The 19,307-nt window shown below is 46.1% G+C and overlaps 1 long non-coding RNA gene and 1 pseudogene across 1 annotated transcript in view; one reads left to right on the top strand and one right to left on the bottom strand.

The window, feature by feature from the left end:
- Positions 1–11,652, top strand: part of LOC131401972 (uncharacterized) — a 30,417-nt gene extending 18,765 nt beyond the window's left edge. Inside the window, exon 3 of the long non-coding RNA XR_009218157.1 lies at positions 11,455–11,652. This is a non-coding gene — a long non-coding RNA (uncharacterized LOC131401972). The remainder of the gene's footprint in view (positions 1–11,454) is intronic.
- Positions 11,653–17,610: 5,958 nt separating this feature from the next.
- LOC131401970 (actin-like protein 9) lies at positions 17,611–18,882 on the bottom strand (annotated as a pseudogene).
- Positions 18,883–19,307: the final 425 nt, after the last annotated feature.

Here is a 19,307-nt window from a genome sequence, read left to right as displayed (position 1 = left end):
AGCACTGCCTCAGTACCAGGTACGGTTTGTGGCACAAGATCTACAGTAATGGATCAGACACACAGTCGTTGCCATCATGGTGCTTACAACCTAGTGGGGGTTGGGATGGAATAAATATTAGTCAAATAAGTAAGTATATATAGAGTTGATTGGATGGTGATACGTGCTATTGAGATGAATATCTCCCAATAACGATAAGAAATGTGGGAATTGGAGACTTGCTCATTTATCTGGAGTGAGAATGAAAGCCTCTCCGTTCAGGGGACACTTGAGCAGAGACCTAAGTGAACTGAGAGTGAGCCATGTGGCTACATTGGGGGTTATCAGTCTAGGCAGTACAGAGACCCTGACATTGAACTGTGCTGGGGTGAGGGAGCTACAGCAAGACCAGTATGGCTACAGTGGATGGAGCAAATAGGAGAGTGGTGGAAAGTGAGGTCAGCGATGTGATGAATCCTGATTATTTGGGGCCCCTGTAGGAAATGGTACAGACTTTTCATTATGCTCTCCATGCACTGATGTGTCACTAGGCCAGAATGATTCCTGTTAACAGGACTAGGGGGTAGGGAAACCAAAGAGGGATACTGCATATTCAGTCACTGGAAGAGCAAGGAAGAAAAGGTGAGGGGAGGGAGTGAGTCTGGGCTCATAGTGGGCAAAGGGGAGACAGCTGCACCACAGGGGCTGAGAAGAGCTCAAGGGTAACATCCGGACCCCAGTTGTCCTGCAGGGATATAGTCATGGCATGGAGTCACTCTCCTCCAACCCTCTGATCTCCTAACTGGGCTCCCCACTGACCAACCCAAACAGAAGCCTAAGGCAAATGAGCTCTTTGATATAGTCCATCAACCTCCCCAAGCACAGAGCAGCGTAGACTAGAGGGGAGAGTGCCAGTGTTTGCCGTTCCACATTCCTTATATACAGGGTGTTCCTCTGCAGTGTGTTTCTCATGTGTGTCTTAAGGGATGAGGGTCCTCTGAAGGGTTTTCCATTTTGATGATATTCATAGCGTTTTCCCTTAGTGTAAATTGTGACGTGGCTCCCGAAGGCTATCACTGAAGGCTTTCCTATAGCCATTGCATTCTTTAGGTTTCTCCCCAGTAGGTCATCTTCTGGCACACAGTAGGGTCAGAGTTTGTGTTGAAGGTTTTACCACATACAGTGCACTTAGAAGGCTTCTTCTCTCCAGAGTGAGTTAACGTGTGGGTTATTGAATGCTACTCCATATTGTCAGATTAGAAGAATGAGGGTGTGCTGAAGACTTTTCTTCACTGAAGGCCAGACTCCAAGAGGATTCCCAGTGATCTCTGTCTCCTGGTATTCATATCCTGTGTAGTTCCCTCCCACTGTGTGGCAGGATCAGTCTGGGTGACCAACACAATCCAGATGAAGAGAGAATATGACCTTCTGAGGCTAGGTCATAAAAGACTTACGGCTTCTGCATGGGCTCTTTTGGATCACTTCCTTTGGAGGGAACCTGCTGCCATATTGTGACAATACTCAGCACCATGGAGAGACCTACATAAGGAGAAACTGAAGGACCCCTGCCAACAACTGGCACTAATTTGCCGGGGATGTGAGTAAGCTACCTTGGAAGTGGACCCTTCAGTCCCAAAGACTTTAGATGACTGCATTTCTGGCTGACATCTTGTTTCTCATGAGAGATCCTGAGCTAGAACTACATAGCTAATCCATTCCTGAACTCTTGACCTACAGAAATTGTGAGATAATAAATGCTTGTTGTTTTGAACCACTAAATTTTAGGGATAATTTATTACACAACAAATAATTTATACATCCAATGTGAGTCCCGAAGATGCCCGAGAGATGGCAGATCAATGAATGCTTTCCCACAGTTATTATATTCATATCTACCTATTATGAATTCTCTTATGCACAGAAAGGTAAGAGTTAGTGGTGAAAGATTTCCCAAAATGATTGCATTCATAGGGTTTTTCTCCAGTGTGAGTTCTCACATGTTTCTTAACAGATGAGAGATTATTTAAAGCTTTCCCACAGTCACTGCAATCGTAGGCTTTCTCTCCGTAATGTATTCTCTTGTGCACAGTAAGAGAAAAACTGCTGCTGAAGGATTTCCCACACTCATTAGACTCACAGAGTTTTTCTCCAGTATGAGTTCTCACATGCTGTGTCAGATGTGAGCTCTTCCTAAACGGTCTACAACAATCATGACATTCATAAGGTTTCTCCCCTGTATGCATTCTATTGTGGACAGTAAGGGAGGAGCTTGTGCTGAAGCATTTCCACAGTGATTACATTCGTAACGATTCTCCCCAGTATGAACTCTCCTGTGCCTTTTGAGGATACATCTAGTGCGGAAGACGTGAAAACACTGGTTACATTCATAGGGCTTTTCTGCAGTGTGAGTTCTCACATGCAGTCTAAGGGATGAGGGGTTACTGAAAGCTTTCCCACAGTCACTGCATTCATAGAGTTTCTCCCCATTATGTATTCTCTTATGAACAGTGAGGTAAGAACTGCTGCTGAAGGATTTGCCACATTGATTGCAATCATAGGGTTTTTCTCCAGTATGAATTCTCTTGTGCTGAATAAGATTAGCTTTTGTGCTGAAGACTTTAAAACACTGATTACACTCATTGAGTTTCACTCCAAGATGACTTCTCTCCTGTTGATTAAGAAATGAATGCTGACTATAATTTATAATATTTTTAATATTCAATGCTATCATAGGAATTTTTCTTCCAGGAATTCTGCTATGTATAGCATCATTATAATTGGTGTTTTTGCCACTTTGAGTGCCTGTATATGATTTCTGCTGGTTTGAGTTCTCAGAAGTTAAAAAAGATGGATGCTTTGCCGTAAGTCCTTATCAGATTCACAGAACATCTTCTGATAAGTTTAAGACAAATTTATGTTTGAAACACTCAATATCTGAGTCACATTTATGGAAACATTTACTTTTGTGAACACTCAGGGAAGAAAAACTTTGGGGGATAACTTATACTTCTCTCCAAATTCACAAGAGTTTCAGGGTATCTCTCCAGAGGGACAACTTTTTCTTGGGAAAATGAATCTCTTGGTAACTTTGTGGCTTTTCTAATTTATGGTATTTTCCTACTGTGGAAAATCAGAAATCTTACCATTTTTAAACCTTTAGATTGTTCTTCTCTAAAAACATGCTGCTTAGAAGTTAACCCTTGGACTTTAAGTAGAGTCTCCAAATCCGAAACAAATTGAAAAGAAATTTAAGTTGATGAAGGAAAGAAAAGGTAAAATGCACACATTAGTGAAGGTAGACCCGAAGGGGTTAGAGATTTTCAGGAGGTTTACAACGAAAGGGACACGAGTGTGAAAATTTTAGGTTTGTATTAAAGAAGACTCTAGAAATATTGAGACTGATGCTGATGGAAAGAAGGAATTGTCAGGAATGTAAAGTGAGAAGGAACTAGACAAAGAGCTCATATGAGACTTAAATTTAAAAAGGAAGAGAGAGATCTTTTTCCCCCCTCTGAGGCCAAAGTAAAGTATGAGATAATGAACAGAAAGTTAAAGAAAAAGAAAAGGAGGTCCACGAGGAGGCTCATACTAAACGTTTTTGGCCTTCTTGTCGGAAAAAAAGGGCATTTTACAAATATCTCTGATGGATATTTCCTAATGTAATACTCCAAACTGTCAAGCCACAGGCCAGAGAGGTTCCTGACAAAGACTCATATATACCTAGTGCTCACCTGGAGAGGTGCCTGGGAGAATTCCTCTTTCCTCTGTCCTCGCTTTATTTTCTTGCTCCAATTCGGAGAGCAGACTAGGTTTATCAACTTGATTCCCTATACAGGGAGAAAAGACATATGATGTAGGGGACTCTGCACGAGACAAGAAGCCTCACCAGGGAACTGAGGCCCACACTTCTATAGATGAGCAGGTGTGACTTTAGGAGCAGAGGTACAATTATCCCTAAATTCTAACAAATATAGTAAAACTATCTTTCACCAAGAAAAAAAAAATGCAAGCATCCTCAGTCAATATCCAGGGTGACGGGGGATAACTGGTCCCAGAAGTTCATGCCCAGTTTCAAATACAGACTTAAAAGCCCCAAAGCTTTTATCCATGGAGAACATGAAGTCAGGGCAAGGAGTAGATCTTCAGTTGATAGGGAAGGCATTAGACCACAAGCTCCAGGATGGTAGGGACCTAATTCCCTAATTCCTAATTCCTAGCACAGACCTCATTCACCACCATATTCCTAATTCCTAGCACAGACCCAGGAACATAAAGGTGCTTAAGAAAGACTTGTGAGAAGTGATGTCAGTGACAGTGGTGGAGTAGGTAACTCTCAACGTCCAACACTCTACAAAACACCAGCAAATAAACTGGTAAAAACTGTCGGAATCAACTTGATTGGAACATTGGAGAGTTATAAAAAGTTTACAGCAACCAGAATAATGCTTAATCAAAACAAAAGTGAATTTGGTAAGAGAGCTCTGTGACAATTTAACTGACCCTGGCCCATCACCTGTTCCCCACCATGGCAGTCACCTTGAAGACAGCAGCCTGTGTTCCTACTACTGGAGGGAGCAGAACGGATTTTATTCTCAAAGAGCTGTGGTTGCTTGTTTTGACCTGTCTGGTGGCTCCCTGAATGACTGGCTCAAAGGGCTTGCTTTTATTTTGTCTAACTCCAAACTCTCTGAGTGCTGAGGTGGCTATGAAGGGTGGAGGGCTGGGGCATGTGCCAAACACATTTAAATGTATTAGCCACTGCTGCCTGGGGCAAGGGAAAACCATTGAACCAAACAAAAGACTAACCAAAAAGTCTAAGAGGAAAGCAGGGAATAAGATGTTTTGGACAAAAAAAGGCTTCGAAAAGCTCCCACATGTTCCTAGGTATACGTAAGACCATGCACATACCCAGGGCTGGGTGCATGCTCTGAAAAGACCTGAGAAGGCACTAAGCCCTCACCTTTGATTGACCTTCCTGCTCTGCACAAGCAGGAAGTGAAGGCTAAGACAGAGTTGGCAATCGCCTGATTGAGTTTTGAAAGCACGCTCCAAAATATACACAGAGACCGTCTGCAAAGACTGTGCGTTTTTGGGTTCTAGGTATTTAAGGAAATCTCTGACAAATCACTAGCTGGCCATTAAGCTAAGAAAACAGAGACTTCAGTGGCCACACATGACTAATACAGACATTGCAAAATTAGTTCAGAAATGTCACCAAACAAACAACACCAACTACAACAAGCAACAACAACAAAACTTAGGGATGGGGGGAAATCTGATTTACAGAATTGCCAGACTATAATGCCAAACGTCCAGTTTTCAACAACAAAAAAAATGAGTCATGCAAAGAAACAAAAGTGCTTGGCCCATTACAGGAAAAGGAAATTAACAGAAATTGTCCCCAAAGAAGGGACTTTCCAGACAAAGACTTCAAATCAACTATTTTAATTATGCTCAAAGAGATAAAGGAAACCATGTACAAAGAACTAAAGGAAATGGAACTCTTACCAAATAGAGACCATCAAAAAGATAGAAATTATTGGGGCTTGCCCGGTGGTGTAGCAGTTAAGTGCGCGTGCTCCATTTTGGTTGCCCAGGGTTCGCAAGTTCGGATCCCGGGCGCGCACCGACACACCGCTTGTCAAGCCATGCTGTGGCGGCGTCCCATATAAAGTAGAGGAAGATGGGCACGCATGTTTTCCCAGAGCCAGTCTTCCTCAGCAAAAAAGAGGAGGATTAGCAGATGTTAGCTCAGGGCTGGTCTTCCTTACACACAAAAAAATAAACAAAGTTCTGAAAGAAAACAAACTGTCACCCACGAATTCTATATGCAGCAAAAGTCTCCTTCAAGAAAGTGAAAAGGAAATCCATAGAATGGGAGGAAATATTTGCAAATCATATGTTTGATAAATGTCTAGCATCCAGAAGATATAAAGAACTCTTACAACTCAACAACAAAAAGACAAACAACCCTGTTCCCCCTAAAATGGGCAAAAGACTTGAATACACATTTTACTAAAGAAGATATAGAAATGGCCAACAAGCATAAGAGAAGATGATTCTTATCTCATTATTCTTTAGGGAAATGCAAATAAAAGCCACATTGAGATATATACCACTTCACATCTATAAGGACGGCTTTCATAAAAAAAAAAAAAAAGGAAAATAAACAAGTGTGGTTAAGAATGAGGAGAAATTGGACCCCTCACATATTGTGGGAGGGAATGTAAATGCTGCACAGGTACTCTGCCAAACAGTTTAGAGATTCCTCAAAAAGTTAAAACATAGAATGACTATATGACCCAGTAATTCCATTCCTAAGTTTATACCTGAAAGAACTGAAAACAACTGTTCAAGGAAAAATTTGTACATGAATGTTCGTAGCAGCACTATTCACAATAGCTAAAATGTCCATCAACAGATGAGTGGATACACAACAAGTGGTATATATGCACAATGGTATACATTCAGCCATAAAAAGGAACGAAGCCTGATACACACTACAACATGGATGAATCTTAAAAACATTACGCTGAACAAAAGAAGCCAGACACCAAAGGCCATATATTGTATGATTCATTTATATACAATGTCCAGAATAGGTAAATCCACAGAGACAGAAAGTAAATTAGTGGTAGCCAGTGGCTGGGGGTAGGCAGGACTGGGGAGTAATTAGTTAATGATCATGGGTATGATAAAAGAGTTCCGGAATTATAGAGTGGTGATGGTTGCACAAGACTGTGACATTATTAAAAGCCACTGAACTGTATATTTAAAATAGTTAAAATGGTCAGTCTTTCTGTTTTGTGAATGTTACATGAATTAAAAAAAGCCTTGTTACCTGAGTCAATAAATAAATGCAGGAATGATGTCAGGCTTACCAAGAGACGCGAGGTTCCTGCAGTTTTCCAGCATCACATCCCTGTACAGTGTTCTCTGAGAAGCATCCAGCAATGCCCACTCTTCCAGGGTGAACTCCACAGCCACATCCTCGAAGGTCACCAAGTCTTAAACCATCACAAACATCATGGCTTAGCCAAGGACCACCCTCACCAATGTTGACAGGAAAAGGGCCGAGGATGACAGAACTAGGGAAGAGGAACCCAAAACACACGATGTCCGGGCAGGTACTGAGCTCTGCTCTCCTTTGCTTCCAGGCTCAGCCCTCAATGCTCGTCTCCTGTCTACTTACTTCCACCCACTCCCAAGGTTAGATGCATGTCCACCACATACACGGTTGTCTTTTTCCAGTAAGACTGTGGGCTCTGTAATCTTATTTCTCTCAATCTCCAAGGTTGACAGGCTGGGACACTGCAGAAAACAGAGAAATACTCACTAGTAGCCGTCATAAATTACTTGAGTACAGGACACGGTCATGTCTTTCCTTTAAAAGTCTCAGCAGAACACAATATAGACGGTGACCCCGGAGGAAGCTTTGAAAATGTAAAAAATGTTGACATAGGCTGACATTTTCTGGGCAGCCCCTCACCCTCCATCAGATGCTCGGAGATCCTGGGATGCCTGAGGACCTGGTTTGCCTGTGAGGCTCCAGGCCACAAAAGATAAGTCCAATTTCTGGTCAAAAGAATAATTATCTGGAGAAAGGAGTATCTGACTTACCAGTAACTAGCTTGCCAGGAAGCCATGAACAAGACCTTCCTCCTCTGTGCATCTTCTCCGAGGAGAGGCTGGGTACAGGGGAGACTGAGCTGGAGAAGAAGGAAGGAGTCACAAGAATCCAGGGATGCCCTCTGTTCACAGATTATTCCCATTTCACAGATAAAGAAATTGAGGTTCGGAGGGACATCATTGTTACTTCATCAAGTTTATAGAAGGAATTAGAGGTAAAATTCATAAAATCCCACACACTCACCACACAGGTGACATCTCCACAGACACTCAAACCACTGAAGTCCCAAATCCCAAGAACCACATAATCAGATATCAGTGACCTCAGGGATCCTGGGGCTCCACTCCCACCTCCCCTGCTCAGCCCCCTCCCCTGTGGTGCAGGGGCCTTTAGCGCCTGGACTCTGAGGGCTGTAAGGACCCAAGAACTTAGCACAAGTTGGGGACAGAACCATGGCCGCCATCCTGTGATTCAGTAAATGTTCGTGAACAACAGGGCAGTGGAGAACCAGGATGCTCCTCCTCTTATCCCCACAGAGCACTCAGGACAGGGCCCTGGAATAAATGGGAAAATACAAAGTATTCACAGCCTCTCTCCCTCTCTAGGTTACTGAGGACGAATCTGTCTTAGCCCGTCCGTCATGTCCTCCTTCAGACATAATATATTTGATACTGGGCCTTTATTTTGCTTAGCAGGTGATGAACTCAGGGCCATGTGATGGCAAACCTTGTCTTCTTCTGCCCCAATGGTATGACCAATACATTACTGCTCCCCCCATTTTAAGTCCTTGGCTTCCCTGAGTCTCAGGGCACATTCTTCCCATCCGCGTGGTTGTCTCAATCACAGTCCCAGCTACAACCCCTGTTCACGGAGACTTTGGCACCTGACTCCCATTGTTATTTCAACCTCCAGTCCCACCTCACTTGGATGATGTCAGCGTCCATGAGGATGAGTCTCACAGTATTAGGAGTTTGTCCCCATCCATCTTGGCCACACATTTCCATGGGCACCACCCCAGGCTTTGTCATCACCTAACACTGCTCTACCATCTAGAACACTAGTTCAGAAACTTCTCTCTCTGAACCCAAATTCCCAAACATCTACCCTGCTGACTCATTTCCTCCTCTCAGGACATGTGTTCTACCACACATGGCTCCAGTCTACCCACTCTCCTACTTTATTGTTGTCCATCTACTACCTTCTCTCCTCACTTCATACTTACCCAACTTGTATTTCACTGTCTCTCATTTCAACATATTTCCTTATCCCTACCCCCTATCTTCACTCTGGCACAGCAGAACTCCAACCAAGCATGATTCCAATAATCTGCCTGCTCCGTGGCAACATCTGGGCAGGCCAGCCTGCACAAGAGATGTCACGTTGCCACCTCCAGAAAAACATGGTCTCCACCACGCAAAGAGCTCTTGACACTGTAGGACAATCCCACAAGTCTCTGAAGCTTCCTATTCATCATACCTTGTCTAATGTCTCTAAATTTCTCACATGCTCACCTTTTCCCCTATGGTAACCAGCTTCCTAAATAGCCCTCAATGATTCGAGCCTCCTGGTTGTCACACTCACATCGAATTAGGGCTGACCTGTGTGACCAACAGAATATTGTGGAGGTGACTTCTGAGGCTAGGTCTTAGAAAGCACTGTAGCTTCTGCCTTGTTCTCTTGGACTGCTGGCTCTAAGGGAAGCCAACTGCCATGTTGCAAAGACACTCAAGCATCCTGGTTGGGAGACCTACGTGGAGAAGAACTGAGGCCTCCAACAGCCAGCACCACCGTGCCAGCATGTGAGTGAACCACCTTGGAAGTCAGTCCTTCAGATGACGGCAGCCCCAGCTGATATCTTGATGTGAACTCATGAAAGTCCCTGAGACAGAACCTTCCAGCTAAGCTGCTCCTGAATTCCAGAACCACAAAAACTGTGAGATGACACATGGTTATTGTTTTAAGTCACTAAGGTTTGGGATAATTTGCTATGCAGCAATAGGTATCGATGAATACACTCTGACTTTCAGCAGATGGTCTTGCCTCTTACTTCTCAAAGCAATCATCCTAAGGAGTCCATTTTCCTGTCTTGTCACCAAAATCACAACCTACGCCACGGTTTCCTCCCTCTCCTGTTACAAACCAGGAGCCGTCTCCCCTTCTCTGTAAGGCCGTGCTCTGCAGCTCTGTTCTTTGCTCCATCCCGCCTGCCTTTTTAGGATCTGAAGCCTATCGATGATCTCTTATCTACCCTTCCCCTTCCAGCTCTCCCACTCTACTGGACTCTTCCTCCCACCATTTCAACCCTATGCAGTATTTGTAGCGGGGAAATAAACCTATCCTAAGAGCATAGTTTTTTTTCCAGTTACTTCTCAGTCTCTCTCCCTCATCACTGCCAAAGTGTTTGCATTCTGTGTCTCATTTCCTCATGTTCCCAACACAGGACACTCTGGTTTCCACCACTTCCATTTCAAGGACAACACTCTTGGTAGAATCATCAATGATCTTAGTCACAGAACAGAGATGTAGATGGTAAATACTGATACTATTTCTTATCTTTCAGATCAATAAAAATCCTTTGTTGGAAAGTCTGTCTGGAAAGGCACTTTCATACACTGTTGGGGTACAACTCCTACAGAAGAAAATTTACCATAATCAAGCAAAACTGCAAAAATATTTATCCTTTCTCCATCATTCCCACTACTAGGAATCCATCTCAAAGATACAGAAATACTAAAATATTCCTCTAAGACTGTTCACTGTGACATTATTTATAACAGCAAAGAAGTAGAAACAACACAAATGACCATCAATAGGGAACTGGTTGAATAAACTATGGGATATTCACCTAGTGAAGAATCATGCAGCCATTAAAAAGTGATAAGATCTCTAGGTAGTTATAGAGATAATTATCCCCAATAAATATAAGGAGAAAAACATCAAGGTACAAAAGTGTATGCAATGATTCCTTTTTAAAAGAAGGGAAAGGCGGGGATATATACATATGTATATGTATACATATAAACGTATATACATTTGCATTTTATATGTATATGTATTGTATGTAATTGTATGTAAAATACAAATGTATTTTATATAATACATATATATATAAATATATGTACATATATACACACATATATTTTGCATATGTATATTTTTACATATACACACACCTATTTTCTTATATTTGCAAAAGAAACGCTGAAAAGATAAAACAAATGAATACAAACGGTAACCAAGAAGGGTAGGACAATAATTGAGAAGAGGAGACAGGAATTGAATTTAGAATTGCCTAAATATGGCTCATTATACAGTTTTGACTTCGGAACCATATTTTAAAAATACAACCACAATCCTCAAAATGGAAAACAAATAACTCAATGAACCGAATTTGCATATAAATTGGAAACAGGACTACAACAGAGTTTGAAAAAGAATGCTTTCACGGGACTTTAAAACTAAGTATATTGCTAAATCAGCTGGTTTCCTACTGAAGGACATTTGAGTTGTTTCTCTTCTTTTGCTGTTGGAAATAATGCTTCTGTGAATAACCATCGTGTGTAGATGTGGTCTTGTATTTTGGGAGGTTTACATTCAGAGTATATTTCCAGAAGCGGGATTGCTACGTAAAGACAGCGACTCTTCTGGGTGTAATTTTTTATATACACTGAAGGAGAATATCATTAAGTAAATAAATTAATGCTATTCAGAGGCAATAGTTTTAGTATAACATATAAGAGATTAATATAAAATCAAAATTAAGCAAAAAACCACTGTAAAGTTAAATCGAATTAGAAATATCATGTTAAACTCATGATTTAAAAATTACGTATTCTCTACTGCAGAAATTGATAAAAGAAACCTTAACTAAATTGGAATCAGGAAGGCCTGTAGTGGGAGCTCTCACACCCTCTCACGTATTGTCAATTACACCAAACAGGAAGTGACAGAGACTTGTGTCTTGGACATGAAGTAAAACTGCTTTATTACTGAAGCAAGATTTCTTTTTCCACCTGACAACATCCTAGCCAATGAGAAACATCACAGCTTAACCAACGAAAAACGTCGCAGTTCAACCATCGAGAAACGCTGCAGCTCAGCCATCGAGAAACACCGCAGCTCAGCCAACCAGAAACGCCGCAGCTCAGCCAACCAGAAACGTGGCAGCTCAGCCATCGAGAAACGCGGCAGCTCAGCCATCGAGAAACGCGGCAGCTCAGCCATCGAGAAACACTGCAGCTAAGCTAACCAGAAACGTGGCAGCTCAGCCATGGAGAAACGCCGCAGCTCAGCCAGTGAGAAGCCTTTGCTGCCTTGACCTTTACTTCCCCCAATGGATTTTCCTTTAGAACAGCCCCTCCTTACTCCTGCTCTTCTCTATAAAAGCAGCTCCCCTCCTTTCTTTTCTGGATTTGCCTGTGGTTTGCCATAGCATGTATATCCTGAATTGCAATTCTTTTGGCTATTCCCAAATAAATTCAATTTCAGATGAAATAACAGGCAAATTTGCTTTTTAAGTTGACGCTACTATATCCACTGAAAGGTCTTAGAAGCAATGATACTCCAGAGGCACTGAGCATACCTAGTGTCCAGCTCTTCGTTTTTAAGACTATTTACCACTAAAAAGAGCAAAGTACTCTATGCACTAATAATAGAAAAATCTCCAGTATATGTTAAAGGAAAAAAGGCAGAGAAAAATGCATAGAGTACTACAATGTTTTGTATAAGTAAAAGGGGAAATGAAAATATATTTGCTTGCATTTACTTAAAGAAAATCCAGAACGGTAAGAATGCATGATAAACCAATCAAAGTAATTACCTATAGGTGGCTAGAGGAAGGAGAATGGGATGGAAAGAAAACAAGGTGAGGGCAAGACTTTGTAAGGTATATCTTTTTATATCACCTTAGTTTTGGACCAAATGCAAAGAAGAATTCTAATTAGATTTTAAACATTTGAGTATTTTATAAAAAGTCGAGTAATTTCATTTTTAACCCGAAAGTCTTCCTGACTCCTTGTGGTGACAACCCAAGCCCGGGAAAGCCCACTGGCAGGTCTTCTGCACAGCGGAGGCTGATGGAGCCTGTCGGTACCAGGTCCACACGTTACTCACCTGCTCACACAGAAATCCGAGGATCAACGAGGACAGGTGGACCCTGAGCCTGGTTTCACCTCAAACTTGAGCTCCATGGATGCTTTTCTTGGCTGAGGGGGGAAAAAAGCACAGAGATTGCTTTTGAGACCTTTTATAGGGAGTAATACAGCTGATGGATGGAAAGCCACCCCATTCACTTTTCTTTTTTGGATTTACTGATTTAACTGTAACTGTTGGCTGAGACTGGATTTTCCCGATTCCTATCCAGACACCTGCTCCCCACTTAGTAAACTCAGTGAATAAAGGAGACACAATCGCTGTCCCTCAAATGTCGTCTGAGAGTAAGACAGTGACATTAGACATCTTTCGCATGTCCTGTCCTCCATGGTACATCCCAAGTGATGCACTGTGGTTTTCTTAGATTTCAGCCCAGAGCTGGGCACATAGTGGGTGGTCAATGCATGTTTGTAGAATGAATGCGTGAATGACTTAAAACCAGAAGTGGAAGAAATTGGGGACGGTGGGCTTGGGAGAGAGTAGACTCCAGGGGTGTGTGTGAATACGGGGGGGGGGACCTCTCTGGTGCTCTCAGTGCCCCGGGTAGGGGAGTGGCAAGCAGAGAGCACAGAGGTTTACCTACAACTCCTGGAAGGAGGTGGGATTTCTAACAACAGACTTGAGGTAGTGAGCTTGCCACCCCTGAGAGTGTGCAAATGGGAGGGGCACATTTCTGGAGAGTTCTAGGGGAAATTTCTGTCCCAGGGAAGGTTTGGGGCTGGGGGAACCTTAGTCTGGTCTAAATGAGAGCCCTTTGGGTTTGTCAGCAGCCCAAGAGTGGTGGGGATTTGTGCATCCTCCTCACTTCCAGTTGCATATGGGACTCAGCTTGTCCCACATCCCTTCTGTGTGCATGTGGCTGGCAGCGCCCTGACCCCGTGGTGCGGGGTGGGTCTCCTTTGAGCTCTGGGATGCAGTCGTCATGGTTCTAAATTTGGTGCAGCCCTCAGCCCCTTGAGCTTGGAGGTGCTGCCCCCTGGTGAGAAGAAAAAGCAGTTCCTCCTCATCACTTTGTAACCTTTCGGGGGTTCTTGTTTTGGGTTTTTCATATATCTTCTGACATCCTTTTTTTTTTTTTTTTTTGTGAGGAAGATCTGCCCTGAGCTAACATCCTTTGCCAATCCTCTTCTTTTTGCTGAGGAAGATTTGCCCTGGGCTAACATCTGTGACCATTTTCGTCTACTTTATATGGGATGCCGCCACAGCATAGCTTGACAAGCAATGTGTCGGTGTGCGCCCGGCATCCGAACCTGCGAACCCCGGGCCTCCGAAGTGGACCGTGCACACTTAACTGCTTGCACCACCCCGCTGGCCCCTTGACATCTTTTTGTTTTGTTTTTGTTTTTTGTTTTTCCATTTTTTTAAATCTTTTGTTTATTGCAGTAACATTGGTTTATACCATTGTAAAACTTTCAGGTGTACATCATTATACTTCTATTTCTGCATAGATTACATCATGTTCACCACCAAAATACTAATTACAACCCATCACCACACACATGTACCGAATTATCCCTTTCACCCTCCTCCCTCCCCCCTTCCCCTCTGGTAACCGCCAATCCAATCTCTGTCCCTATGTGTTTGTTTATTGTTGTTATTATTTACTACTTAATGAAGGAAATCATACGGTATTTGATCTTCTCCCTCTGACTTATTTCACTTGACATCTTTTTTTATATATATTTATTTATTTTTTATTGCAGTGACATTGGTTTATAACATTGTATAAATTTCAGGCATACATCATTATACTTCTATTTCTGCATAGATTACATCATGTTCACAACCCAAATACTAATTACAATCCATCACCACACACATGTGCCTAATCCCTTTCGCCCCACTCACTTCCCCCTTCTGCTCTGGTAACCACCAATCCAATCTCTGTCTCTCTGTGGTTGTTCATTGTTGTTTTTATCTTCTAGTTATGAGTGAGATCATACGGTATTTGACCTTCTCCCTCTGACTCATTTTGCTCAGCATAATACCCTCTACGTCCATCCATGTTGTCACAAATGGCTAGATTTCGTTGTTTCTTATGGCTGAGTAGTATTCTATTGTGTATATACACCACATTTTCTTTATCCATTCATCCCTTGCTGGGCACTTAGGTTGCTTCCAAGTCTTGCTATTGTGAATAATGCTTCAATGAAAACAAGGGTGTATGTATCTTTACACATTGGTGTTTTCATGTTCTTTGGATAAATACCCAGCAGTGGAATAGCTGGGTCGTACGGTAGTTCTATTCTTAATTTTTTGAGGAATCTCCATACTGTTTTCCATAGTGGCTGCACCAGTTTGCACTCCCACTAGCAGTGTATGAGAGTTCCTTTCTCCCCACATCCTCTCCAACACTTGTTTCCTGTCTTGTTAATTATAGTCATTCTGATGGGCGTGAAGTGATATCTCATTGTAGTTTTGATTTGCGTTTCTCTGATAGTTAATGAAGTTGAACATCTTTTCATGTGCCTGTTGGCCATCTGTATACCTTCTTTGGAGAAATGCCTGTTCAGGTCTTTTGCCCATTTTTCAATTCGGTTGTTAGTGTTTTTTGTTGTTGAGCTGTATGAGTTCTTTATATATTTTGGAGATTAACCTTGGGGGTTCTTGCTGATTCTACAGGTTGAGGCCGCCTGTGTGGGCCGGGAGTGGGTAACACAGCACAGGGGGTCCAACTCGCATGTTTCTGAACTGGGGATCTTGGCCTGTCTGCGGGGCAGTCCCCCCAGCTGAGGACCACCATCTGGCCCAGGATGGGGCTGGAGACACTGCCCACTCCCCAGGACACCATGGGACAGGGTGGGTGGGGATAGCCAGAGCATTCACCCACCCCCATTGTCTGATGGCAGATGTGACAGATGGGTGGGGTGGGCTCAGCGCTCCACAGATAAACGAGTTTCCACTCTGGAAAATTCCTGCATAAGAATGATGCTGGCAAGTGAGTCAGAGACAGAGACTCAGGGAGAGACAGAGACAGAGAGAGCCTGTGGGAGATGCTTAGTGAACAGGGAGTGGTTGAAGGAATGAAGAATGAATGGTTCCTTGGACTGAGAGAAGAGAGGACTCAGCATCTATGTGGATAAGCTCTGGCAGCTCGTGCTTGTTTTGTTGGTAAACTGGGAGGATGTGTCTTGGGAGACGTGTCCAGGCTGCTGGCCAGGGGTCCTGACGTCTGTGGGGCTGGATGATGGTGTGAGGCAGAGGATCCTGCCTTCAGCAGGGGCCCAGCGTGGCTGAGGATGAGGACAAAGGGAGGAGACAGTTGGGAGGATGCCCAGCTTCCCTATCCTGAGAGGCTGGACTCCCTCTCCAGGCCCCCGCAGGGACAGGATGGGATGGGAGAGGCCTCATAGGGCATCCTCAACGCAGGTCCCAAAGAAAGCTCCTGGGGTGTGTGTCCCAGGAAGAGGCTGAGCGAGGTCTGGGGAGATGGAATGAACTTGGAATGAATTACAAGCAGAATGGAGGGAGATGGGGGTGGACAGCTGGGTCATGGTGGCGTGGGTGGCCCTTGGGAACATCACTGGCCATTGGTGTCTCAACCAATGGGATGGGACCTGGGGGGGGGTTCCTGGGCGTCTGAAAACCCCAGGGTGGGGTGTCCTGGGGGTTCATCATGAGGTGACCCTGGGAGAGTGTATTTGGGGAGGGAGTTGGGAGGTCAGAACACAGGGGAGGGACCTAGGGCATTAGTGGGGTCATCATGGGATGGTCCTGGGGGCCAAAGCCTTCCTGGGAGGATTCCAGGGCTGAGGACTGGGGTCAGGAGGTGCACTGAGAGACAGACCATGCAGGGGTATTTTCAGAGGGATGCAGAATAAGGGGCTGGGCTGAGAGCAGTGGCGTCATCCTGAGGGTTTGGGGTTTCAGAATGTGGTGTTCTTTGGGGGTACGAATGGGGGATGGGTTGTGGGAGCACTTGGATGGAAGGAGTCTAGGGGAGCAAACTGAGGGGAGGGCAGAGTTTAGGGGAGGGGCAACTTGGGGCATGGGATTTGGACGAGGGATCCTTTAGTGGGCCATTAAAGGGGAGACCCCTGATGGTCAGAACTTGGATTTTTGTGGTGAATGTGGGGTTTCAGCACTTGTGGGGAGAATTTTGGGGGTGCTCATATTATCAGAGTATAGGAGAACTTTGGATAAACAGCCAAGAGAAAACCAATGAGGGGGTGGATTTGAGGTGCTTAGAACCAGGGATGTCTTGGGAAGTGGATCTCGGGGGTATGTTTGGGGGGATTAGAAATTGGGGGCAGACTATGAGGGTGCACCTAGGGGTTGCAACACTCATGGAAAGATTCTGAGAGGGGGTTTGGAGCGCCCAGTGCAGTTCCTTGGAGAGGAACAGGGTATGGGGGTGGGTTGAGGATCCTTGATGGACATGGCAAGGGGGTGAATTGGGGAGCTTAGAGCCCAGAGGAATCTTGGGGCACTATATATCAAAAGAAATAGGTGATGGAGGGGAGATTAGGGGTTAGAATCTGGGGATGTCTTGGGGGTGGGCTTGGGTGGGGCCCCAACCTGAGAGTGCCCTGGGGGACACAGATCATGGAGACGGGTTTGACAGGGTGAGGACATGGTGGTGTGTTGGGCCTTGATCCTGGGGGAGGTGGGTTTAGGGAATCAGAACTGGGGTCTCTCCCGGGATGGACAATGGGAGGTGAATTAGGACAGGGCAGAACCAAAGATGTCTTTGGAGGCAGATCTTGGTGGGTTGGGTGTGTGGGGTCAGAGCAAGGCGAGTCTGGGTGGGTCCAGGAGTGGACGAGGCAGGGACCTGAGGGAAGGGAGGACAGAGCCGGCTGGGTAGTGGAAGCTTTACTGCCCACAACACTCCCCACCCCTGCTCCGGGTCAGTAGCACTTTCAGTACACGATGTGGGGGCCCTGCTCCTCGTACTCCTCCCGCAGGACCCAGCAGGACTGGAAGGCGCGCAGCGAGGCCAGGACGGAGCCCGCGATCCACACCGAGAAGCTCCTGCTGGGCCGGGCCGTCACCACCGCGCGGGCCTCGCAGGGCAGACCGCGCGGCAGCTCCGCGCGGAAGCGGCCCTCAAACCCCGCGAAGAGCGAGGAGTCCCCGCAGAGCAGCACGTTCTGGGCCACGTCCGCCCGCACCTCCAGGGGCACCTTGAGAAAACCCCGTGTGGCCATGGTGGGGAGGCTCACAGGCGACAGCCCTGGGATCGCGGGCGGGCTGAAGAGCAGCTCCGGGCACTGGAACAGCTCCTTGCCCAGCGTGACCGTCCGACCGGCAGCTCCAGCCTCTGCCGGTCTTCCTGCTCGGGCCGGGCCTGCTCCTGGAGCAAGTCGGCCGCCACGTAGCAGTAGCGATGCTTAATGTCCTCCACCGTGTCCAGGTCCTGCTGGCCCAGCTGCACGCCGGAGCCGAGCAGCATCTCCGCCAGGAAGGCCGTCAGGTGGGTGCCTGCCAGGTCCAGGCGCTCCGTGGCGTGGGGCAGGCTGTAGCCCTGGAAGACCGGCACCGTGGAGGTGACGCCGTGGCCCGTGTCCACCACCAGCCCGCTGACCCGCCCGTGCGCGTAGACGGACAGCACGGACTGGGAAGCCACGTACATGGCGGGGGAGCGCAGCGACTCGAAGGCCACCTCCACCAGCTTCTCGCGCTTGGTGGTGGGGCTGAAGGGCGGGTCTGAGAAGAGCAGCGGGTGGTCCTGGCTGGCCACGCGGAGGTCGTGCTCCAGCAGGTGGCGCCAGATGAGCTGGGCCGCGCTCCAGTCCACCACGATGCCGCTCCGCACCGGCTGCACCAGCGTCACCTCGGGGCGCGCGCGCGCGCGCGCGGCCTCGCCGATGAACGTCTCCAGCGCCTGCTGCCCGGTGGGGGCCGGCTTCTGGGGCTGGCAGCCCACGATGGTGGCCACGGTGTAGGTGGGCCGCACCTGCCCCGCGAAGCCCCCTTACAGGTGCCTGTGCCCATGTCGATGACCACCGCTCCGGTCTTTGGTGGCAACCTGTCGCCCACCGTGCTGGTAGCGTCCTGCTGCAGGGTCTTGTTTCCCGGGGTTGAGCAGGGGGTCAGGCCAGGCTTGGGGGCCTCTGGGGAGGACTGAGACTCCAAGGGGTTGGAGTGATTTGCATCCATGGCTGCAGGTGGCCGAGTGGGCTGCTTGGCAAAGCTGACCCGTTTCCTCTAGGGTGTAGAGGTGTGGGGGGAAAAGGTGAGGCCGGGCCTGTGGCAGGCACAGGCAGAGAGGGAGAGGGGCCGGCCAGTGGTCTGTGACATCACCCTGCCCTCTGCCCCCTTTAGAAGACATCACAATGAAGGGGTGGGGATAGGGCCCCTCCCTGTCCCAGAAAGCTCCCAGGACACTCATCTATTCTGCATTCCCGTCAAAGTGCCAAATTCGGAGGAGGAGGATAGAGGGTGCCTGAGGAGGGATGTCTGACCCAGCTCCCTGATCCAGAACCCAGTAAGACCCAGGAATCTGTCTCTTGGGGCCTTATCTTGAAGTTATTCACATTGTAGTATGAGAGAGCTGGCCACAGGCCTCCTTAGAATATTAAAATATTAATCCTTATAATAGTCA

Source organism: Diceros bicornis, assembly GCF_020826845.1.
Source record: "Diceros bicornis minor isolate mBicDic1 chromosome 3 unlocalized genomic scaffold, mDicBic1.mat.cur SUPER_3_unloc_1, whole genome shotgun sequence".
NCBI lineage: Eukaryota > Metazoa > Chordata > Mammalia > Perissodactyla > Rhinocerotidae > Diceros > Diceros bicornis.
This window is presented reverse-complemented; position numbering and strand designations above follow the sequence as displayed.